This window comes from Pteropus vampyrus, unplaced genomic scaffold, assembly GCF_000151845.1.
Source record: "Pteropus vampyrus isolate Shadow unplaced genomic scaffold, Pvam_2.0 Scaffold15, whole genome shotgun sequence".
NCBI lineage: Eukaryota > Metazoa > Chordata > Mammalia > Chiroptera > Pteropodidae > Pteropus > Pteropus vampyrus.
In genome coordinates this window covers 1,844,338-1,870,948 of record NW_011888796.1, presented here as the reverse complement: position 1 = coordinate 1,870,948, position 26,611 = coordinate 1,844,338, and the positions used below count along the sequence as shown (strand labels likewise).

Sequence of the window (26,611 nt, the reverse complement as noted above, 5' to 3'; positions counted from 1 at the left end):
TTTTTAGATTTGTGTTTAGAAAATTAAAATCTTGGATCTTTCTAACATAAAGAATATGTACCGATTGTGTAAACTACCACATAGCCTTAGAGATTTATACAACCAAACAAGAAGTCGAGGGAGAAAGGGGCTCTGCTTTTCTTTGTTTTTAATAGAGCCCTCTGAAAGAATAGTACTTAGTATCCCCTATCTCTCTGTCTTTGCTTTTGTTTTTCTGTTTCTGTTAAGTACAGAGTACATATACTTAAATAACAGTGTGGTATTGGTTTTTGTGACAAGTAAGTATTGGTTTTAGAAGGTTTTTGAAAAATACTTTCTTTAGGAAATGTCAGAAATTTCCTAACCTCATTATCTCATTGAAGTGGAAAATAATGAACTTCTAAATGTTTATGATATACTTTGAATAGATGGCTTCCTATGGAACTAAGTGTCTGAAAAAGTATATTGTTGTCTGGTTCATTATGCCTTTGAAACTAGGAAACCTTATGCGTCGTCCTTGTAGTTCTTCAAACATGCCAACAAACACTCTTGCCTCAAGAAGTATTTGCTGTTCCTCAGCCCGGAATAGTCCTACTCATATCCATATAATTTATTCTCTCCTGTTACTTTATTAGTGAAGACTTCTCTGATCATAAATATTAACTACATTTCCTACCCTCCTCATGTCTTACTATGCTTTATGTTTCTCCATCACATACAAATGAAAATATATGCTAGTTTTTACCCTGTAGTATTATATGTTTACATTTATTGTTTGTATGTTCCCTCTACCCCATAGAGGGGTTAAAGGGATTCTGTCTACTTTGTTCACTGCTTTATTCTTAGTACCAGAAATAGTGCCTAATATGTGGTAGACACTCAGTAAATATTTTTGAATATATGAATTGCATATACTGCTTTTCTTTGTGGGCTTGAATCAATCTTGTATACGTGTATATTTGTATTGAACTTAACTGTTCTTTTATTTTAAATTTGCTTTTAACTCTATTTTGAGCCTATTTTTAATATTATTTATTTCTAATAGAAATAAAATATAATTTTAAGGTGGATATCACTGTAGATCCTACAGACATTAAATGAACAATAAGGAAATATTATGAACAACATTATTCCAGTAAGTTTGATGAAAGTAGCCATAAGCAATTTGTAAACAAATGGGTATGGTTGTAGTTCAATAAAAGCTGGTATACAAAAAGGATGGAGGGCCAGATTTGACCCATGGCCATAGCCTTCTCTTGTCTCCTTAGGCTCAGGACCCAGAGCTGGTTCTCTCAGTAGTTTAAGGAATTTGAAGGAAGGGTAAGAGAGTAGTCTGCTCATAAAGCTGTGTTTTCTCAAACTAGTTTAAGGCATTGACCCCTTTTATGTGCAAGTAATATTCTCACGAACCCTCACTGCTGACTTCAGTTTTATTTTAGTATTATAGTAGTATATAGAATTATAAAATTCACTAACTATATTAAATCACACTATGAAATCATAAAGTGGTTGTATTTACAAAACATACTTTGTTTAATTACTCTTTCATAGATGATAATTTGCTAAATTGCTTGCAGGATAAACATTAACTTATAGCACAGCGTCTTTTGAATTGTATATATGTGTGTGTGTGTGTGTGTGTTAGTATATATATAATATCTACTGTAGTTCATGAGATGACTAAATTTTCTTATCTCTTTTCTCTGAACTACAAAATCTTAGTCTGTTTTGAAAGGGTGGCATCACGTGGCTCTCACTTGGGCAAGAATGTATTTATGTTTGAATTCTGCCATTGTCCTTTTCTCATTCGTTCCTGATAATTAAAGTGGTACTTCTTGGCATCACTTGATTGAAAACAATCATTAACATCTTGTGGCAATTTTCTATTATAAAATGCCTATACTAATATTTGAAGCCATCCTTGAAATGAAAACATAAAATTAAAAAAATCATCAGAGAAAATTCAAAGAAGATCTTTGAATATGTTCACAGACTGCAGTTTGAGAAACACAGTTGTACAAGTTTTGTAGAATCTTTTTTCCTGAATTTCATGTGGCAAGTGTAAGGACACTCTGCTATTGGGATGTACGATGCAGAAACTTTGTCTTTTTAAAGTGTGGCCCTGCCAGTATTGGAAAAAACAATAGGCTCGGAAACTGTAGATACTTGATGAAAATAACATGAAAAGAATTTAAATATTGCTTGTATAAAATAAATTGTGGTTATGGCTATTTATGTTTCCTATATATCATTGACTTCTAATTATCATACACGGAACAATTTTTACACATATTGTAAATTATATATCAGATTAAAATAATAGAATTTTCTTGCCCCTAAAGACCTTAGAGATCATTTAGATTAGTCCTTTCACTTTATAGATGACACTGAGGCTGAGAGGTGACCTGACTTATTTAAGGATACTTAGCATAGGAGAGGACAGATAGTGGTCAGAATGCAAGATTATTTGTATTCTTGTTCTGAGGTTTTTCTCTACAGTAAGGTTGTCTTTTTTTCTGAGACCTACAGAATGATAGTAGATTGTGAACTTCTTAAGGACAGGATTATGTCTTCTATTTCTCTGATTTTCAGAGCCTAGTACTGTGGATGACTTATATTTAGGAAGTGACAGCTAATCTAATTACAGCTATTGAATCATTATGTTGTACACTTGAAACCATTATAATGCTATATGTCAGTTATATCTCAATTTAAAAAAAAGCATATATGAAACACTGAAATAATAATCAACATCTGCAAAGAAGAGCTAAAATTAAAGCTTTTTCTCTTGAGCTGAATTAGGAAAGTAATTTGTCGAATGATGCTAAATAATAGGTATGGATTAGTGGGACATGTACCTAATGCCTAAATAAGAGGGACCTAATTTTAAGAGCATTGTGAAGGGACCTGAAAGGTAAGAAAAAACTTACAATTAAGGCTTATGAAAATATACTTACTGTATATATGGTATTGTTACATCCATTTAAACATTTATTTTTTAAAAGATAATTTGAATTTTTTTATGCTCACTGCTGCAAATCTTGCCTTGTTTTTTATATTGACTTTTATAATATGCCATGTTGGCTGTGTTCTTTTGTTTTATTTCCCATCTTAGAGTTTTATAAGCTGAGTAAAGGAAAATAAAAATACATTGCTTAGATAAAAAGACTTTAATGTTCAAAGATGCTTTTTTGAAAATGCTTCCAATGAATTTTTGAACAGGCCAGTACAGATGCGAAACAATGTCAAGATGTAAATTTTTGAGCAGGTCAGTACAGATGCACAAATGTCAAGATGTAAATTTTTACTGTTTCAGAGAATTCAATAAGTTAATTTTAGTTATTGGTATATGAATAGCATTGAAGTCTCTTGCCCCTTTATCTTTTTCTACCTTCATTTCTTAATAGTGTGCAAATGTTTTCTAGTTGACAATATTTAGAGATCTAGTACCAGTTAACAATATTTAGAAAAGTGGTATATCAAGAAAAATTTGAATATACTATTTAAATATTTTAAGAAGGAAAAGTCTTAATTTTATTGAAAGTTGCTGTTAAAAATCTCAATTATTTTACTGAGATGTAATTATAATCAGTTTTTCTGTTCTTGCGATTTATATTCTTGATTATGTACCTTTTGAGAATATGCATTCTTATTTTTTACATAACAAAGGTCTCATCTGAAATATTAATGCTTATAAATGTTTAAAGCTGTTTAGAAACATAAATTAAAATATGCGTATTTTCTATTTTATTATTTTTAAGACATAAATGTTTAAAATCATTAACAAGTGGAAACTTTTTGTTTTTTGTTTTAAGTAAGGCAAACATTATAAGTATAAACTTTTATTTTTGACAAAAGCATAAAAATGTGTTTTGTTTTCTCAGTTTAATGGCAGACTTCATATAGCCAGGGTTTCTTTTCTCTTACTTTTAGCTGTCCCATCATGCAAAGAGGGTTTAAGCTGGTAGGATTATACCTTATCTTAGATACTAATAAATATTTAAAAAATTTTAAATATAGGAAACTAGGCCAGTAAATTTTAATAAAATACTTAAAGTTTTATTAATTACAAAATTGGAATATTGTGTTTTTGACTTGTGAGATAGAGTAAAAAAGTATATGTACCAAATTTTGACATTTGTTCTTATCATATATATAAAGTGAAGCCTAATGATGTTTCTCTTTGTAAAATAGGAATCTTAGAGTATAGATATATGTAAATAACCCATCAAAAGTCTAGAGTTAAATTTTGCTGTCATACAGTTGTGTGATTTTTCAGAAATCATGTAAGTTTTAATTTACTTTAATTACTTTCATATTAATTATTGAAAGCAAACATTATAGGACTTCTATGAGATGAGAGAAGTCTTAAACTTTTTCTTTTTTATAGTGCCTTTATTTGCTTACTCACATTTAAAATCAGATTATTCTTAAAGCTACCCTTTATTCATTCAGGTGGCTGGAATTCGCACTCTAGATTAAATCTTTATTTCATCTTTTGGTGATAATAATTCTATAAAAAATATATCTTTATTTTATATAGTTCTTTATAATTTATAAAACTTTGTTTTTATTGTAGATCAAAAAGCTAGAAATAAATTAAAGGTTAATAAGTAGGTGATTGGCTAAATTAGTGGTGGTATAATCATACAATAGAATATTGTGCCATTGTTAACATGAATACAATAGCCTAGAAATGCATTCACAGATTGTACAGGAAAGGATGAACTTACCTGGCATGGGTTGCTGAAACCCAGCATATTCTGAGGAAAGGCCTGTCTTTAGGACTGGTTCTTGGCTGGCTCTTGGGATGAACTTTGAGCCTTTGGAATAGTCTCCCTAATCAGAATGTTTTCGTATGCCTGAGATCTTGGACACATAGTATCAGTTGGAACAGGTATACACCTATTTTGCTCTGGGGACTGGAATCTGAAGAGTTGAGGTCAGTCATGCAGCCCCTGTGTGCCTTGTGACTGACCCCCAATAAAAACCATGGACAATAGGGCTTAGATAAGCTTTCATGGTTGATATCACTTCACTTGTATTGTCACACATAATTTCTGGAAGAATTGAACATGTTCATGCAACATCACTGGGGGATGACATCTGGAAGCTTGTGCCTGGGTCCTCCTGTACTTTCTTTGCTTACACTTTTTCTCTTATTTTAATGTGTATCCTCTGCTGTAATAAGCCATAACCATCAGCATAACAGCTTCTCTGGATCCTGTGAGTTCTTCCAGTGAATTATTGAGCCAGAGAGTGGTCTTGGGGACCCCTGGCACACATAGGCATCAATAGATATATGCAAGAATGTTTATGGCAGCTCTATTTGTAATTGCTCAAAACTGGCGATATTTAGTTAATTTATTGGTTTTGCTAATTGTACTATGGTTATATAAGATGTTAACATTAGGAGAAGCTGGGTAAAGAGCATATAGGAATTCTCTGTACTCTTTTTGCAACTGTTCGGTGAGTCTAAAATTATTTCAGAATAAAAAGTTAAAAGAAGGAGAGTAGATTTGAGTGCTTTTATATATAAACTGGCTCTGGAAGCTCATTAAAAAACTCTTTTGGTTACATCTGGAAAAGGAAAGTAGGGGTCGGAAGGGGACTTACATTTGATGGATTGAATCTCATCCATTTAGTCATCTGGTCCTATTACCTAATATCTCGTCAATCTAAACATTGCTTTTCATCTTTCAACAAATCTTGTTGGCTCCATTTTCAGTATACATTCAGTACTTGATTACTTTTCACTGCCTTCAGTGCTATCACCCTAGTTCCTGGTGGTTAAGAGTCCTGGCTTTAGAATTAGATGTTGATTTGTATCATAACCTCTCTATTTGCTAATTTTAAGAGCTTGAATAAGTTATCTATCCTACCCCCAACTCTTAGTTTTCCATTAGAAAAATGGGGAAAATACCTGGCTCATGGAGGTGTGAGGATTAAATGAGATAATGTCTGTAATGTTCTTTGCACAATGTTTGACACATTCAGTAAAAGGTAGCCATTAATTTTTAATTTTAGTAGTTACCTCATTCCAGATGCTTGGTATACTTTCTCTTTTCCTAATCTCCCCACCCCCCCACAAGACTTCAGCTCCTTAAAAGGAAAAGTCATGTCCCACTGTTGAATTCCCTCTTAGCAGTTTTGTTGATGGATGTTGTCACTGCCTGGACCCTCCTAAACCTGGTTAACTCACTCATACTTTGGATCTGAGACTCTCTTTCCTTTTTCCTTTTTAATCATCTCCCCCCACCCCACCTCCCACCTCAGCAATTGTGTACAAAACTCTGGCTAGGCACTGTGAGATCATAAAGATGAATAAAACGTAGTCTTTGCCCTTAAGGCTTCTATAAATAAGTCAATTGTAGGAAACAAATAGCTTTCTGTGGTAAAATGGAAAATAAAATGTATCTTGTCTCCTTTTCTTTTTCCGTTTCTAGCAGATATGTAAGCAGGTTGGTACTCCTTTCTCTTTCCTTTTCTGGGAATTGTAGATCTCACAGAGGGAAGTAAAGGAAAGAGGTAGCATAGATCTTCATAGGCTCTTGCGAAACTCTTTATCATGTCTAATCTTGACATTTACTGTCCATTCTTATTCAGAAAAAGAGTGCTCTTTTGGAGACAAATAGATAGTGGGTAAACTGCTGAAGCATAAGTATAATTCCAATGTTGTGTTGCTAAGAAAAAGTTAGAAATGAAAGCAGGTGCAGCTCTTAGTCTTTAGTGTTACTTTACATATATTACACAGTGCCTAGATGTGTTTAGAATTTTCCAATTGAGGATCTTGAAATTGTGGCTGAGTGGCAAACTTGAATTCTCAAGTGAGAGCAGGGTAGCAGAGAAATGAAGTGATTTATCTAATACTGCTTAAGAAGCGTTTGCATAATTACGAAGAGCTGTGATCATCAAGGTGGGAATTTAACATTGGTGCTCTGTGCAAACTGTTATTGTAATGCCTTGTTTAGAAGTTTAACAATATCAGTGATGCTCTACTTTATGATTTTTAACTTATCGAAAAAAGCATTGTAGAGAAATTGGGTCTTGTGTTTAATAGAATCTACCAACAGCTCACTGTTTAATTAAATTCAGATAAACAATTTGAAATACAATCTTCGCTGTATGAGAGGCTGGTCAAAGGACACTTATGTTTTTCAATCAAAGACAAATATTTTTGATGTCATTGTATGTCCTTTCTCTTTCTCAAATGTGTCCATTGAGTTAACACACTTATCTTCCAAGTATATGTTGTTGGCATTTTAATTTTATACTTTAAAAAGCTTTGTCTTTTTTAAAAAAGTTTCTATTCTTTTGTTTTGAGCTTAATTTTTTGAGGAGCTTAATTCTTTCACATCCTAAATCTTGACTTTTGGAAGCTTCCAGTCTTATTATTTTTGTTTTGTCATCAGTTTATTAAGTCAGTAAATTTATTTCTCAGATAATTTGTAATTTTAATAGAGTTTGAAGTCCTAGGCAAAGTTTTAGTCTTCAAATAGAAAACAGTTTTAATTACTGCAGTTAGGATGGTTTCCTAATTGAGTATGAGAATTGAAGTAGGTGCTTGACCTTTTAAAATTTAAAAAAAATTTTCCAAAAATTTAAGAGTCTAGGTAAACCTATAAAAGCTATGGTTTAAAGGTTTTATCTGTCTTCCAATGCAACTAAGTTAGAGGATGATAAGTTAGATATTTCTCATTTGAAGTTTGTTCCCTCCCCATTTTTTTGCCTTCTCTACATCTTTGATATTGAAGAAGATATAATCTTATAAGTTTTACAAACGTTTTTCGTTGAACACTTTAAATAACTTTGTTAGGTAGGTTATATTATTCTTTTTTTATATTTAAAGAAACTGAGACTTATCAGGGTTAAATAACTTCCCCAGAATCACACAGCTCATTAAGTGGAAGCAGTAGGGTTTGAACTCAGATCTGCCTGATGCCAATGCACGTGTTCTTACTTACAGTGGAGCACTGCTTCCTAGTGCAGTAGTCAAAATTATTCAGTTCCCTTGCCTCTTATTGACTAAAAGCTATTCAATACTCAGAATTCTTCCTTCCAAACCTTTTTCAATGGAACATCTCACACCTCGCTTTATGCTGATTGTTGCTTGGAAGTGTAACTGTAGAAGTGCTTCTATATTAGTGGTGTCAGTATTTCAAGTAAGAGAAATACTTGAATACTTGCAGCTTTGATTACTTTTTCACTTACATTGAAATCATATGTGTATGTTAAGACTATAATGAATGGCTTTTATCTGCTAGTCAATATGCTGAAGACTTGTTGGATATCTATATTCTCAGGCTGGAATTGGCACACTTATAGCTTAAGTCCTGTGATAAGTATGCCGTCTTAGGAAAACAATTCCTTAATACTCGTGCTTTGGATCTCTTTTGGGGAACATCTGAAGTACAGACAAGCTCTCTCATAAGATTCTGCTTTGAGGTTTAATGACGACCCAATATGTGCTGTGACAGGACAGGAGACATTTTAGTTTCATGGCATGCCAGATGTATCCAGTAAAATTGGCTCTTCATGAATTTAATTAAAAGTCCCTAAGAACTTATTACCTAAGGTAGTTTTTATAAGCATTATGACTCAAAGGATCTTTGGTGTATATATTTGAGAAAGAGACAGTTTTGACATGAATGGGAAAGTGATGCTTGTAGTTATGTGGACCGAAATGCAGTAAAGAAATACTGAAAATATTATAATGTGAAAAGATTTTTTTAAATGCTCCTAGCTTAGAGTTACTAAAGTTGGTTTTATTTCTTAGGCTATATTGTATTGAATCTTTTTTTCTTTTTCTTTATGATCTTTAGCTTAGTTTACTGGGTTGTCCAGTAACTTGGGATTGGCCTTTGCCACAGCCTTAGAAATGACAACTCTTTGCCCAATAATAGACCTCTCCTTTCACTTCTGTATTCTAATCTTTGTGAATCATGCTTTGAACAGTAAACATCTTATAGAAGCAGCATGATGTGGTAGAAAGTACCCAGAATTTCAAGTCAGAAGATAAGCGTTTAAAAAGTCATGAATGTATTTCAACTGGCTGTGTAGCTATGGACCAGTCACTTCTCTTTTCTGAGCCTCAGTATCTTTATCTGTAGAAAGGAGATAAAAGTTCCTGCCTCATAAGGCTTAATAATATTATTATTATTATTAATATTAGTAGATGAATAATAGTAAGTATATATTGCTAGATTATTAACCTTTTAAAAACATTTTTCCACTTCATGAAGCACTTTTATGTATAATAATTTTATAGGAAGATATGTATCTACACACACACACACACACACACACACATACACATACACATACACAGTTGGCCCTCCATATCCATGCATTCCGCATCCATGGATTCACCCAACCTTGGATCAAAAATATTTGAAAAAAAAAAAAGAAATGTTCCGTCGTTGCTGATGTGTACTGTGTAGTTAGGCCTACTGTGGTTACTGTGGTTGTATCTGTACTGAATATGTAAAGACTTTTTTTTTTGTCATTCTCTAAACAATATGGTATAACAACGATTTTATATGGCATTCACATTGTAGTAGGTACTATAAGTAATCTAGAGATGATTTAAAGTATACGGAGGATGTGACTAGGTTAACTGCAAATACTACGCTGTTTTATAAAGGGACTTATTCATCCTTAGACTTTGGTATCTGTAGGGGGTCCTGGACCAATCCCCCCATGGATACCGAGATATGACTTTGGTACTAGGTATATATTTGTCATATATATATATATATGAGAGCGCTTTGTAAATTCTAAAGCACTGTGAATATTAGTTGATATTTTCATAACCGACTGAATCTGAATTAGTTATTTGAATGATGAATCAGTGTTTTCTAAATTCAGATAATGAACTTATATTTAGCTAAAATAAAAGTTTTGGAATGTTTTTTCACTAGTGTTAAGATTTATTTAAAAATTAAGTTTTAATAACATCTGGTTTCTATATTATTGTTCTTAATTGTTTAAAGAAATAGAGATAGTTACTCAGTAAAAATCTAAATGGTCATGAGTACTTGTGGGGGGGGCAGTATCATTTGCGGGGAGCTGTAGTGAGATTCCTGCTCCACTAAGAGTAAGTTTATCATTTAGTGATAAATCAATATGATTATTTAAGAATAAATATTTAGCACTTTATGTTTACAAAGTATCCTGCAATTTTTAATTAACCTACACTAATGTTTATCTCTATATTTTGTGCAGGATTTCCAGATACTGCTGTAATGACTCATTCTAACTCTGGAATCAGTAAAGATCTTTAAAACTTATTTGTTCAGTTGCATCAGCATTTTCCCAGATAAATTATTCTGAAAAAAAGTCCAGAAAAAAAATTATAAAATCTTTTCTCTTCATTTGTTTCAGAACCTCACAGTTTCTAGGACCTAAAAGTATTTTCTAAAGCATAACCTAAATATTTCCCTTCAGAAGTTAAATAGCTAGTATTTTTAAAGTCACCACTATTTAAGACATTTTGTAATGAAATAGTCTTTGCTTTCAAGACTCTTATATTCTATTAGTGCATATAAAACAGATTTAAGAAAAGATCAACATGATATATGGTAGTAGATAATAAGTATTAAATAAATGGTTGTGACAGTTACTGTTAGTTGCCTACCCAGTACTTATTTCCATCTTCCTCTTCTTAATAGAACCTTTGTTGTGTGTTAGTGACAGTGTGCCCACCTTAGCCATAAGTTCATGGCAGTCATGTTCCTTGATTTTCCAGGTTCTTCTGCAGTGCAAGGTTCTAGTTCTGGCCTAGTTCTGGCCAATGATAACCTGTTTTAGTTCTGTATTACTGCTTAATAAATCATTTCAAAATGTAGTAACTTAAAACAATTATCATTTATTATTTCTCATATATTATTTCCCACCTGGATCAGGAATTCAGATAAAGCCAGAGAGGACAGCTTATTTCTGCTCCATGATATCGGAAGCCTCAGCTAGAAGACTCAAAGACCGGGAGCTAGAATTATATGAAGGCTCATTCATGCTGTTAGGCAGTTAATGCTTGTATTTATTGGGGGCCCAGCTAGAACATTCAGTTGTTTTCTCAACATGGTCACTGGGTTCTAAGAGCTTCCTGAGAGAGAGAGAGAGAGAGCGAGAGAGAGAGAGAGAGAGACAGACAGACAGACAGAGATCCACCGAGACCCACAGAGAGAGACCCAGATGGAAGCTCTATTCTTTTTGTGACCCTGCCTCTGAAGTCACAGAGCATCACTTCTACTGAACTCTGTTGATCAAGACTATCACAAGTATCCTCCCAGATTTAAAGTTTACAGCACATAACCTCTCAGTTGGAGAGGTGTCTGTCATGTTGTAAAAAGAACCAGTTGGAGAAGTGTCTATCACATTGTAAAAAGCGCATGTGGGTTGGGATAAATATATTGGTGTAGCTATATTGGAAAAATACAGCTTGTCACAACGTTTAAGGGAAGGCTCATTAGTAGGGAGGGGGAAGCTTTTAAGAAAGCTTTTACTGCCCAGGTAAAAGGGAAGTGATAGTTCGGGCTTGGTCCTTGGTTGTTTATTCCTTCTTTCTGTATTGAAGGAGCATCAAAAACCTTGTGCCTGCGATGTGATAACCAGTATGCTAAAGATATTGACATCATTGGATGTCAGTGCTGGACTACCTGCTTCTGGACTTTTTCTTCTCTGAGGCAAATAAGTACCTATTTGTTTAAATTACTATTGTAAGATTTTCAGTTTTTATAGCCAATCATAATTACCAAATCTCATGGTTGTCTACTTTGAGCATGCATAGGAATCACCTGGAGGCTTCTTAGGGCTGCATAAAGGAAGAGGTAGAACTTGAGAAAGATAGGTAAAATGAGGGAAACAATTTAAATATTACAAATGGTATGAGCAAGTACATGAAAGCAGAAAAAGTGTAGTGTTTTTTTTAGGACTTCTAAAGGCTTGTACTCTTTGACCAACACTTCCTGATTTTGCCTACCCCATTCCTGCTAACCACCAATTTTGTTTCTATGAGTTTGACTTTTTAAAAAAGATTCCACATGTAAGTGAGACCATTGTCTTTCTCCGTTTGACTTCTTTCACTTAGCATACCATCCTCCAGGTTCATCCACGTTGTCATAAATGACAGAATTTTCTTCTTTCTTATGGCTGAATAATGTGTGTGTGTGTGTGTGCGCGCGTGTGTGTGTGTGTGTGTGTGTGTGTGTGTGTGTGTCCATTCATCGGTTGACAGACACTTAGTTTGATTCTATATCTTGGCTATTGTGAATAATAATGCCCTTAAAATTTTTACATTTCACTAGATTTCTGTAATGCCAGATTTGTGCAGCGACTTGAATTAAGTACCAATTAGAATTCAAGTTGAAAAGCATAGATCTATATCTGAAGATAGCCTTGTATACCAATTTATATTGTACATTGTAGACCAGATTTTGAAATAACAGTTCTTACTTTACAAGAAAAGTGCCTAATGAAAGAATCTTTTATGAAATAGTGAGCCCTACCTGTAAAGTGATCACATTCCTTTAGGATTACCAGTTTAAACAAAAAATGTCTCATCTGTTAGTGAATTATGAGTGAGATGTTTGCCAAGTTTTTTCCTAGGAGCAACTGTTGTGCAAACTTTGAGCCCATATAGTTGACTCAAGTCTTTGCTTTCTGGTTTCTAGCAAAGAGTGTCTCTTACAGAGAACATGACATTTCCTGAATCTCAGAGTTCTGTGAAATAGAGCAACATTAAGGATTAGGTCACACAGCCCACGTTTTTGGTATTGCTCTCAGAAATCTCTGATGTAGTTTATGTGACCCTGATTTTTGTTTAAACTAAATAGTAAATGTTTGGCATTTGTGACATATGTGGCTAAGTTTTCTCCACAAGTTGTTGCTCTACATTATTAGAGGGAAGTACTTTTTTTAAAAAAATAGCTTTATTGAGGTATAATTTATGTACCATAAATTTCACCCTAGGAGGAAGTTTTACTTCTCTGAAAAGATTGATAGATTCAAGACCAAAGCCCACATTTCCTAATTCATTCATTTATTCATTAATATATTCCAGAATATGAATTATTTCTTACTTTACTGCTAACCTATTACATATCCTGTTGCCATTATTATTCTTATTATGCTATAATTTTATATGTTCTGAAATAATTAGCTTTTTTGTTGTTTTAGATTGATAAAAATATTTTGAAATTATTTGTATAGTTATATTCTAATATAAATGCTAATAGGTGAAGGAGCTTAGAAAGCCATCTTACAGAACACAGTAAAGATTTTAAATATGTCCCAATATAATGGGATTTCTTAAATGGAAAAAACTGATGCAGTGGATTGAGAACCAAATGATAGCATTGCTGGGATGAGGGAGGAAAATATTATCTATATTGGATGTTGTCTATATAGTCTACTAAGCATCAGTTTCTCTTTCTCCGGTCCTAATGGACAGATGATTTTTCTCAGGATCCCTCTACTTCTGTGTAACCAATGAGCATCAGGAAAGCTGATCCCACCTTCGGTTCAGGGGTAGGCCTGGTTAGTCTGAGGGTTATCCACTTTCCCTTGCCAGTCAGTGGTCCAGGGATGAGCACATGATCTAATTCAGGCAAATGGGATACAAGGAAGGTCTTTTAAGTTTCTGGGAATGTTCTTCCTTGTTCTTATAAGAGATCCATGGGAAGCCACTTTGTATCTTCTGCAGGACATGATCAAGGAAGCGTGTAGCCCTGACTACTGTTATCAACCATACTTTATTCAAGAAGGTGGAGCCAACCTTAGGATGAAGCTGACATTTTGGATGGTAGAGCAGAGAGATAGAAAAGCTATGGGTCCTTGGTGAAATTTATGAACAGTCCATCTCTGAGTTTCCAGATATGTTAATCTATATATTTCCTTGTGGTTTAAGTCTTTGGTATTGAAATTGTGGTCCATGGACTGGCAGCACCAGCATCCCCTGTGAGCTTGTTGGAAATGAAGAATTTCTGGCCCAACCCTAGTTCTACTGAATCAGAGTCTCCTTTTTAATAGGATCCTCAGATGATTTATATATACACAAAAGCTGAAGAAGTGCTATTTTAAGCCACTTTGAATTGGTTTTTATTTACTTACAAATGAAAGCGTTCTGATATGACATCCTAGAGTTTTTTCCCTAAGGAGTTATAACTTCCTCCAAGCATGCTAAATTGGTGGTGGACGGGGGAGGGGCACCATTTTGATGGTAATAGAAACAGCATTTATTGGATCATGATAGAGTTTAAAAAATTCTCATCATCCTTTGACTGATGGTTGTTTTTTTTTTTGGTTGCTTTATAGTTATTTTTAGATGAAACCCAAAACTATAGTCCTTACTACTTGTGGTCAGAAAGACCCTAATGTTGATTTTGGCAAGTCAGGAGATGTGCGTGTAGCAGTGCTGGCTGAAAGCCAGCTTTGGGAGTTGCATCTTACCTCCCTTAGGATTACTCCTTCCCATTCTCTTCTCGGCTCCATTCCTACTTCAACTAGATAGAGTTTGGTGTTGTACATCTGTTTCAGTACCATTAACCTCTGGGGAGTGACTCTTGGATACTGCTGTCTTGTAGACCAGATATGTGTTTCAGTCACATGAATAGAGAAGAGAATTTCATTCCCCTGTTGTAAATTGTAAATGATATGCATATAGGAAGGTTAAAGATAACACGAGCAAATTAAATCTAGTAGCAATCTAGGAACTTTATTTGAGAATTTCTTCCCCAGTTTTTATGCAGAGTTAGGCTCAACATTCCAAAAAAAGCAAAACATACTATAAAATTCTTATTTGCTCATTTTCTAAAGGCCTTTGTGAGCCTGTGGCAGGATAAATTGGATGATTCAATTCACAAATTAGATGATCATTTCTATAATTAATTGAGAATGAATTGTGTTTGTGGTATACTTTACACTGAGAATTACCTAAGGTCTGTATTCACTCAGAAAGGTATTATCTCTGAAAGGAGTACTTAAGGGAAATGCAACTATGCTGATTGATTTTATTATTGTTATTTGTTGAGTTTTTACTATGTGCTAGGTATTATGCTAGTTACTATGAAAATTTATCTCGGGTACTAAAAAGTAGGTCATTTAATCCTCATTTTAGACATGATAAAATTGAGGATAGAGAGTAAGTAATACTCCCAGGATTGTATAGTTAGAGCCCAGGACTGGTGCTCCCAGGCACAGTTAGGCCCTCAAGGAGTTTAGTTTCTGCTGATTGGGAAACTGACCTGTAAACAGCTTACTATAATATAATGTGAGATGAAGTAAAATTAAAAAATAGAGAACCAAACAGCATTTCATGAGAGCATAGAGGAAGAGGAAATTAATTCTGACCAGGAAGATCGGGAAAAAATAATTAATCTTTCTTCCTATTTCTCTAGTTCCTGAATAGGCTCCTCCTGACTTCTCTCATTCTCTTAATGGTATCATCATTTTTATTTTCAGTAATCAAGACTCAAAACCTTTGATGTTTTAATTTTCTTCACATTCTTACATTTCATCAATCTGTAAAGCTTTTTAGTTCTTAATCGAGTTTCTTGATATCTCTCACTGTCCATTCCCACTGCTATAATCCTAGTTTTATCTATCACTTTACCATCTAGGTCAGTAGTTATCAATCTTTGGTGCACCTAAGATTCATCTAATGGTGCTTTGTCAATGTACAAAGATAGATTCATTAGTTCAAAATCACAGGTGATTCTCATGCACATCAAAGCTGAGAACCACTTGTGTAGGGTAGTCCTCAAAATTTGACCTGGGGCCTCCTGGGTAGTCGGGGGAGTCCCTGGGAGTATGCAAAGTCATAACTATTTTCGTAGTTATACTAAGATGTTATTTGCCTTTTTTACTGTGTTGACATTTGCACTGATCATGAAAAAAACAATGTTAAATTTGTAGTGCCCGATACAAATTAAGGCAATGGTACCAAACTATATTAATGCTCAGTGTATTTTTCACTGCCACACACTTTTGAAAAAAAATCTAGTTTTGCTTAAGAATGTTCCTAATGAATCAGTAAACATGATTAATTTCATTGAATCTTGCCCCTTGAGTGCATGTTTTGTTTTTACTCTAATGATATGGTAAATACTCATAAGGCACTTGTGTGTTCTGAATTACGATGGTTATTTCAGGGAGCAGCACCGTTGCAGTTGTTTGAATTGTGAGCTAAATTAGCTGTTTTTTTATGGAACACCATTTTTATTTGAAAATAAAATGACTGGTAGACAAACTATGGTTATACAGACTTTTCTATTTGGCAGAAAATTTCCCCAAAATAAAAATGCAGAAAACTTCCTAACACTTAAAGACTTGTCTGATGAGATTGATGGTGTTTGGAATTCATTAATATTGGGAAGATTTTAATGTAATAGAGCACAAAAAATTCATTGATAAAGCTTCAGAGTCCAGGTTGCAACTTACCTTTAAAAAATGACCATTGAATTTTGGTATACATTCGAGGATGAATATCTATAGTTATCTGAAAAAGCCATTGAAACACTTTTGTTTTTTCAACCACATATCTGTTTGAGGCCAAATTATCTTCAGATAAGTCAACCAAAAGTATACATTGCAACAGATTGAAGAAGTAGATCTGAGCATCTAACTGTCTTGTATTGGAGTTTGCAGACATATAAAACAGTGCCATTCTTTTCAGAATTTTTTTTGAAAATGTAGTTATTATTTATAAAAATGTGTTGTTTGAGTTAAAATACAATGAGTTTATTATTGTTACCTTAAATGAATAGATAAGTATTGAAATACTTAATTAGTTTTAATTTCTAATATGACAAATGTGGATCAAAAAGGGGCTCTGTAATATATCTGACCAAAAGTAACCTCACAGGGTGATCTGATCATAAACTCCTAACTGGGCAGGTCATGGTTGGGAATCATGTCCAAGGCCTATAAAAACAGTTTATCTTTGCCTTAAGTGGACCCTGTCCATTGTTCTTGTGCATTGAGGTTAACACACCTTTGAAATGCTTCTTTTTCAGACCTCTCTGAAGCATAGCCACCCTCAAGAGAGCACATAATCTTAACTATCCTGTAATCCAATCATAAAGATTTCCCTGCCTTGCTTTCTCCCACATTCATGTAATCTTCCTCACTTTCCCTCCTCAATTCCAAATGTATAAATAATCTGCAAAACTGTCATTTTCTAGAGCATTTGAAATGTTGCTTCCTAGCATGTCATCAGTTTGGCTCAAATAAATGCCTAACATTTCTCTATAGATTTGGATGTTTGTTATGTCGACATAAGTATCAATGAATGTAACTCACATATAAAAAAGCTCTTTGAGAACCTCAGTAATTTTTAAGAGTGTAAAGGGGTTCGTAGTGTAATATATGAGTAATATATTTCACTGTATCCTATCAGAAGTTATATGATATTCTAACTCAGTGCTGGTAAGGTCTTGGTGTTTAATAGAGGGAGGAAATGGAGTCAAAATGGACAGAAGTAGGAAGCAAACAAGAAAAGAAAAGGCATTGGAATGATCAGAAAAATTCAATGGGAAAGAGGATGCTATTTTTTTTCCTCTCTTTAATTCTGTCCCTTCCCCCTACTTCCACCCCTGACCCATGGATGTTGCTGTTTCTCCTTAAGAGCTGGATATCTGAAGGCAGAGCGTCCCCTCCCACATGCTCGTGGGGTGCACGGGGGGCCTGACACACCTGCAGGGCCTGGCGCACCCAGGATATGGTCTGTGGCTCCACCTTGGGCGCGAATCCAGGACCTTCTGCGTGCAAAGCAGACGTGCTAACCACTACACTATGGAGCCACCCCCAAGAGGGTACTATTTTTAATGATACTGCATTTCATTATCCACTTGGTTAATCTAAGACTGAACGTCTGTGGAATAAGCTTGTAGAACTAATTCTAGAAATATTGTATCCACTCTGCCTCTATCATCTTCTTAGACTTTGCTAGCAGCTTGAGTGAATAAAATAGTTACCAATACAGTTTTAACCCTAAAAATTGATCTTTGTCTCATTTCTGAACTTCTAGTTTTTCCAGGACTCAAGTATGATTTGCAGTGCTTCCTACAGCAATAATAAATGTTTGTTGAATGCCTTATATTAGAATTAGTGGTGAATTCCTTATATTAGAATGCGTGTATATATATGTGTGTATTGTACATATATACATACATATATATATCATACGGACATGCACACACGCACACATATATGTTTTTCCCTTACTAGTGTAACTTCAGGTGAGATTTAATCCAGATGGCTCACATGATTCTATTAGGACTTAGTTTTCTTTTTCTTGATCTTTTTGTTCTAATTTCTTCTGTGTTACCATTATTCTCAGGGTCCACTTTTGGCAAAACAGCTTTAGACCTATGTTATCTCTTCTTTTTAGCTCCAGTACATGTCTTTGGGGTTCGTTCTGATTGGACAAGCCTGTCATATGCCCACTGTGGTTGGGGGGATTTGTTGCTCCTACTGGACCTGGATGGCACACTCTACCCCTATTTTTAGGGATGCAGCCCTTCCCAAAACATATGGACTGAAAATGTGGAATGGTTGTTTTCCAAAAGAAATGGGATATATTTACCAGAAGAAGGGGGGCATTAAATGCCAGTCAGACAAAACTAGCAACTTTTTGCTGCAATACCTAAGTAAGGTTTATTGGGTAGACTTGATTTTAATAGTGAATAAAAACAATGATGGTACTTTGGAGAAAGGAGAAGGCCTGAATGAATTCTTTGGGAATAGACTTCTTACTGCTTGCTTTCTCCTCTACTTTGGCAATAATTTACTATTTTTTCCAGAATTGATTCCTTTAGCTTTATGGGCTTCTATCATCCTTGCTGGAGGGAAATGACGTCAAGTAAGTAGGGAGTGTGAAGGACAATAAGCACAAGAGTCCTGTTTTTCTGCAGCAAGGCTAAATCCTGCTTACCAGACCTGCTGCCAAAGACACATAAAACTCATCCCAGTTTTCCTCTTGACTGTAGGGGGTAGAATTTGTCATTCTTACATAACACATAGAATATTTATCAAATTACATACTGGTACCACAGGAGTTTGATTCTCTTTGTTAGTATTGTCTAAAGTTACAACAAATAAAAAGTCTCTATCCTTACTTTCTAAGCTTGCCAATACAAAAGAAAGTAATATTTCCTTTTGGAGCCTGAAGCCTTTTTCTCCCTAGCTCTTATTTAAGGAGAATATGTAATTTAAACATTTGAATAGAAATAGAGGGACTAGCCAAAAAGTTTTCAATAGTCCTGTTAAATACAAAATAGCATGTGTTTAAAGTAAATCTTTGGAAGAAAGATTGGAAAATCATGGATAAAGTCATATATCACGTACCTCAAAGGCATGCCTTGCTACGTAAGAGTGGGAGGAAACAGTACACATCCTAATGGGGTCAGATATTCTTACTTAGAAGTTTCTCTGACCACCTTGTTCCTGTCTTGGTAGTTGAAGGGCTCAAAGAAATTTCCAGTTTTGCTTAATTGGCTGGCTTTTGTGTTGAGTTAAATGCCATCACATTCTGTAGCCTCTCAGATTGGCATAAACACTTTCCTTCTGAATTTATACAAAGGAATGTGTTTTCTTTTTTTTCTGTATTAGAAATATAAGAAACCGTGCCCCTCCAAAAAAATGTTAGAAGTCTGTGGGTTATTCACCTCATTTTGATCACAGATATGGATAAATGGCAGTCTAATTTAAGCACGTGGACTTGGCCCCAGGCCAACATAGGTTCTCACCAGGTTTTTTATGTTTTAGATGTGGGTCCTTAGACAAGTTAATCTCACTTCTCTCACATATAAAATAATATTCATTCATTTATTCCACAAATATTTAATATTAGTTACTCTTCTAGGTGCTGGGGATACATCAGTGAAGAAAACAATGAAGACTCTTTCTTTGTGCAGCTTGCATTTAGGGGGAAAGCAATAAATGGAAATTGTATGTTAAAGATAGAAATTGCTGTAAGAAAAGCAAAAATAGAGCAGGGTCAGGGAGATATGGAGTAGGGAGGAGAGCTGGTGTAGAATTAGGGTAGTTGGGGTTGGCATTATTGAGAAGGTGAAATTTGAACAAAGACCTGAATAATGTTTTCAAAGGCTCACTCTGGTTACAGTCTTGAGGATAGACTGTAAGGGGTTACAGACATAAGAGGAGAGAATTGTTAGGCTTTCATAGTAACCTAGGTGAGAGATGATGGTGACTTCATCAAAGTCGTAGCACCGAAGATGGTGAGGAGTGGTTGAATTCTGTATACATGTGGGAGGTTCAGCCAACGGGATCTTCTGATGGTTTGGATATGTTGTGAGAAACAAAAAGAGGAGCCTAGGCTTTTAGCTTGAGAATGGATGGAATTGTTATTAACCGACAGGAGAAAGACTGGGGGTAGAACAAGTTTTTTGGGGAAGATCAGGAGTTCGGTCCTGTTTAATACTGAGTTTGAGATGTCTATTAGGCATCTACATAGGAATAATAACACCTACTTATAGGTTTTTTTTTTTTTAATTTAAATTATTACTTATGCCTACAGCACCTGGTCTTTCTAGGTGGTCTTCCATCCTAGTACTAACCAGGCCTGACCCTGCTTATCTTCCGAGATCAGACATTGGGCTTGTTCAGGGTGGCATGGCCGTAGACCATGGACCATGAATCCACTGAGGAGTGACCCAGGACCTCTGCGTGTAAAGCAGACATGCTAACCGCTACACTATAGGTTGGTTTTGATGATTAAATATGGTGAAGGTAAATCACTTAGTGTAGTACCTGGCAATTATCTCTGTGAGACCAGAGAACATACTGCTGTATGAAGGAAGAATAACAGGTTGCAAAAGAGATATTCAGAGGAAAAGAGCTCAAAATATAATAGGAGAGCTTTAAAAAAGAATATATTGAAATATTGAGAAAATCTTCCAGAAAATAAAAGTCAAAAAGTTGCAAAAATATTAGAGAAATAATAAAAATATTAGAGAATCCATGTAGGAGGTCCGAGTCTTTTCTAATAGGACTTTCAGAGAAACAGACCAAAGAAAATGGAAGAGAAGAAATTATTAACGAAACTATAAGAAAAATTTTCAGAACTGAAGGAAATGAGTTTCTAAATTGAAAATGCTAACCACTGTGAATAGAATAAAAAAAGACATATTACCAGGACATTTCATAGCGTCAAAGAGTAAAAATAAGTCACAAAGAAAAGAACAGAATTAGCAGAGTGCTAGACTTTTTGAAAGTAACACTGGAAGCTAGTAGACAATGGAGCAATGCCTTCAAAGTTCCGAGGGAAAATTATTACAAGCATAGATTTCTATGTCCAGTCAAATAATCAATTATAAGGATAGAATAAAGATATTTTCCAACATGCAAGTTCTTAAAAAACTTATCTCCTATATGTCCTTCCTTTGGAAGCTACTGAGTGATCAGAAAGAGAGGTAAGACATGAAAGAGACATGAAAGAAAAAAGAAGACATGAAATCCAGAAAAACGGGGGGCATAATGCTGGAGAGAGCTAAAGGAAATTCCTAAGATGGTGGTGAAAGGATGTCCAGGTTGACAGCTGATAGGAGGTCTAGAGATGATCAGTACAGATTGAATCAGGAGGAGGTAAGATCCAGGAAAGAGGTCTCCAAGAAGCAAATTGAACTGAGACATGATGTGTTTGACCATTCTGAGAGTTTCATAGTTTTTTCAGAGAGCCGAGGAATAAACTAACCTAAAGGAGCTTACGCTGCAGTAGGGGATACACACAAGTAAACAGGCAATTACAGTATCTGTCAAGATTTGTAAAGTTTAGTGCTCTGCCCCTAGACCACCCATAGTTGGAATGGAGGCTTAGTATTTAGCTATTTGAGCATTTGTAGCTGAACTGGCAAATCAACAGCTTAGGGCTAACTTGGCTTAGCTGAAGTGTAGTCCCTGCCACACTAGAAAATAAAACTTTTTTTTTTTTCTCTTTTTCAGAGGATGGGCAGGGGAAAACGATTGTTCATTTTTAGTTGAAAGAATTAGCATTTATCTGTTTGTTTTTTTGTACGTATGACACTCATGTTTATAAGAACACCTTGTTTTTAAAATGATTGTGCAGTAGTGCAAGGGGAAAAACTTTCAGTTGTTAATTTTAGGTACAGAAAGCAACTACATTTCCTGTATAATAATTTATTTTACCCTCCCAAGATGACTTATACCCTGCTGACTTATGCCAATAAAGTAATGTTCTCCCAATAAAATAATGGATTGTTTTTTCTTATGGAATTCTTCACTATAAAGTTATATAATTGGAGATTGAAACCAAATTCAAACATTACTTCTTAAAGAATTCTGCCTAATTATAAAACTATTTGGTCTTAAACCTTGCATTTTTCTTTTGTATACTTTGTCTGTAATATAAAATGTAGCCATCTTATGTCACATCAGTATTTCTCTTGCATAAAAATGGAATTATGTTTATGCCTGATCTAATTTATTATTTGGTCAGTTAATATATATACAGATAAATAGTGTGAGTATATTAACTGCAAGGGGAGACAAAGATAATCTAAATGAAGATTATTATTAATACTGAGTAAGATTTTATTGTAGTTAATAAGTCCTTGTAATATATGGTCATCCAAGAGTCTTAAAACATTAGCTAATCCACTCAACAAACAATGATATGTCAGCCACACATCAGGCTCTTTGTTTAGTCCTGGGCGAACAGGACAAGTCAGGACAATCATTCCTGCCCTCTAATAATTCTTAGTTTAAAAGAAGAAATTTGACACATAAACAAGTAACTGTAATAAAATAGAAGGTTAAAAGTGCTATAGATATTTACCAAATGAATAAAGAGAGAAGGTCATCTTAAGGAGAGTATGTATTCAGAAGACAAGCATGGATCTGTAATACTGTTTGTGGAAATGGCAAACATTCTTTTTGTTCATAGCACAGAGTCAGAGAAAGGACTAGGGAAATGTGAGAGCCATCTCATAGGGCAGGCATGCTATACGCAGTTTAATGAGTTCCTGCTAAACTGTGTTTCTCACATTCGTGTGATTATAAGAATCAGTTAGAAAGTTAAAACAAATACCAAATTCCTAAACTTCACCCCAGGCTGAGAAAATCAGAATCCTCAGAGGAGGACTGAGAGTCTGTTTTTAACAAGTGCCTCAGTAGTTTTTATGGTAATCAATTTATTGAGCAAATCCAATTCATTAGGATATAAGCAAGTCTTGTTTCAAAATTTTTCTAGTCTGCTTGAGATTTCAAGCAACTTATCGTGTGTGTGTGTGTGTGTGTGTGCGTGCATGTGTGCGCGTGTACATGTATGTGTATGTATAAATGTTTTGTTATTAAAACAGTCCAGGCCAGCGTAAATTTTTGGGAAGCATATCCTCCCAGTGCAGGCTAAAGCTGTGACTCAGGCCGCTTATGGTCTAGCTCAGAAATACTGTGTCCCTTCTCCCTTTTCGAGATCCAGATTCTCTATATTGGTAACAGAGTATGGGAGTAGGGGAATTAGAGGTCTTCAGAGTGGTTAGTGGAGGGCAATGTTCTGAATCTTCTGGTTCTGCCAGATATTGGTGGCTTCCACCAATATGATGGTCTTAGTGTAGATGAGTTTTTCTTCAAGGCAATGTCCAACTTCGCCAAGACCCCTTCTGTCAGTGAGGACCCCCAGAGAAAAGGGCTTTCCCCACTGATCCATTCTTCATAGGGTGGGTGTACTCCTGGGTACCCCTATTCCTTATCCTTCTTTTATTTCATGTTTTTGCACTTGGGAGCACTGGAACTGATAAGGCCCTCTTATGTGCTCTCCAAGGGCCCCAGTCCTCTTCTTACCAGGTAAGCAATAAACTTACTCTACGGTACTTCTTTGGGATTTGGGCTGTGGACATGGACTACTCTAACCAGAAATCTCCAGTTAGCTACATATATCTCTATGTTCAGGTCCTTACAGGTTCTGCAGCTCATCAAGCAGCCAACTTGGGACCAAGTTGCCAGTCTCTCCTTCTTGCAGACATCTTCACCTTCAATCCATATGACCAACTCTCTTGAAGTGCTCACTTAATGATGCTACCTTCATGAGGCCAGACTTCCAGGTTCTCCCTTGCCTTGCTTTAGTTCTGTCCTTTGGGAGGGTTGGTTGAATGCACCAGCCAGTTTTGTTACTTCTTAGCAAAACTTGGGGGGAATATCTAGACATAATTTTCGGTGTTTTCCCTCAGATGTTGGCATTTACTGCTTCTTGCTCTCAGTTGTGGGCCTTCATCACTGATTCTGGGACAATAGGAGAAAATGTCACTCAATGTCTTGTTAGGTTATCAGGTAAGTTCAGTAAATGTTGCAAGTAGAGGAAAATATAATCAGATTTGTATTTCATAGTGCCTTAAAGTGTAATTTAAATAAGATATTTCAATGGAATTGTACCTTTGCTAGTTCTGCCAGAATTGAAGTAACAATTTGTTCACTTTAGGGTAAGAAACAAATATATGTATGACTGAATCTTTTTTGAGTGTCAGCATCAGCAATTTTGGATACCTTGGTTATGGATATGAAAGGACATGGGTTTTAGTGTATGTGATGCTGCCAGAAGACCAATCTGGAATGACAGATTGCTGTTTCTTAGTTAACTTTCATGTTTTCCAGTTTTATTTGGTACCTCTGGATAAAGGGAGCTTAGACCACTAGGTGGCGCTTTATAATTAGAAAATGCGAGCACTCTATTGCTACCACTAAGATCAACCTAGCAAAACAATGGCCAGTGAGAGCAGCTGGTGGCAGTCCTAAAACATAGGCTTAAAATAAGAGAGAAAGGAATAAAGGAAGAGATAAAGATAAAAAGAGAGAAAATAAGTAGGAGGGAAAGAAAAGAGAAAAGGAGAAAGGAAAGAGGTATATTGTGAAAGAAGTAGTAAAATGCAGTCAATAATTACCTCAGGAGAGTGGTCCCTATGACCACTTGTTGCTGGTTCATTTTTTGGTTATTCATTCATTTGACATGTATTTAATGAGAGTCAGGGAATCTGGCTGAGGATACCATGGTGAGCAAGATGTTCTCCCTACCCTCTGAGAGTTTATAAGTAAAGGGAGCTTGAAATATTTGAACTTGAAATCTTGACCCCCTTCTTTGTAGAATATATTAAATAATATGGAAAAGAATACTTTAAAATTTTAATTTTGTTTGTTTTATGTTCTCTATTTCATTCTTCTATCAGAAAAAAACCTTTTCTGGAATTAAAAAAATATATTCTTATTAGCATTTAAAAATGAACTCCTCAAGGGCTAGTTATGCAGGAATCCAGAGCATGTGATTCATTACTTGGCTCTCTTATTAGTGAGGGTGGAGGGAGGTCTTTAAATGTGTTGAATGGGTGGTAGGATCCCATGGGGGCCTCAGTAAGCCCTCTTCTGATTAGGGTCTGTAGCTTTCCTGGCTGTTTGTAGAATTCAGGCTTCTGACTTTGAAGACTTTCCTGACAGTGCCATACTCCCTCATCAGCTACAGCACACCACTGCCATTATTTATAAGGCCTTTTATGTTTCTCCATAATAATGAATTCTTTCATAGTAGAGTCTGTATCTAATTTAATGTATTTATGTAATCCCAGTGTTCGAGAGGTGTGAGTGTTCAATAAATTTTGGTTGAAAGAATGAATAAATCTTATTAGTTATAGTGAACTTGGTATGAGATAGGTTTGTATAAGAATCCTTTCTGAGAGAGTTAATTTTTGGATATACCGAAGGCCTTCCTTTGACACATCAGAGTGTGTAGAAAATTGCCTTGAAGTGTAAGATATAGTGCACTTTCAAAGATAACTAGAAGATAAAGCAGTCATAAGATAGAGATGGTTTTATAATGCCAATTCTGTAAGTATAACTCTTAAATTTTAATGTAAATTCTGTTGTTTCGCCCTGGATAAATAGACTAGCTGTAGTTTTCTTATTTCTAAAACAACAGGGATTGAAGGCACCTATTATTTACAACTTCAGTCTCTAGGGCCTACTTCGTCTTACAAAGATGAGCATTCGAACTAAGTCAGGATTGAGTAGAGGAATAAAAGATGGGAAGAGAGGGATTTCAATGCAAGTGAATTCTATATCAGAGGTTAGCATCAGTAGATCAACATTTATTGAATGCCAGAGATTTTATATTCAAGAATACATACTAGAAAATAGATGTATCATTATAGCTCTCAAAATATTTATTGTTATATAAAGAACAACATATAAAAAGCCTTCAAATAAGATATGTTTATTAAATAGCTTTATTGAGATATAATTCATATACCATACAATTTACCCTTTTAAAGTATATAATTCAGTGTTTTGTTTTTTAGTGTATTCACAGACTTGTGTGACTGTCACCAATATCTAATTCCAAAACATTTTCATCACCTCACCCAAAAATCTTCATACCTAATAACAGTCCCTCTGCGTTCCTATCGCCCTCCAGCCCCTGGCAACTGCTATTTTCTGTCTCTATGGATTTGACTATGCTGTAAATGTTATAAAGATGTAATCAAACAATATGTGGTCTTTATGACTGGCTTATTTCACTTAGCATAACGTTTTCAAAGTTTACCCATATTGTAGCATGTTATTGGTACTTCATTTCTTTTCATTGCCAAGTAATATGCCATTGCAGGGATACACC

The 26,611-nt window shown here is 34.9% G+C and overlaps 1 protein-coding gene and 1 pseudogene across 10 annotated transcripts in view; one reads left to right on the top strand and one right to left on the bottom strand.

The window, feature by feature from the left end:
- The window catches only part of RAD51B (RAD51 paralog B), a 490,110-nt gene that overhangs the window by 33,806 nt on the left and 429,693 nt on the right, over window positions 1-26,611 (top strand). The gene's annotated exons all lie outside the window — the stretch shown is intronic.
- On the bottom strand, window positions 20,507-20,622 carry LOC111735910 (annotated as a pseudogene).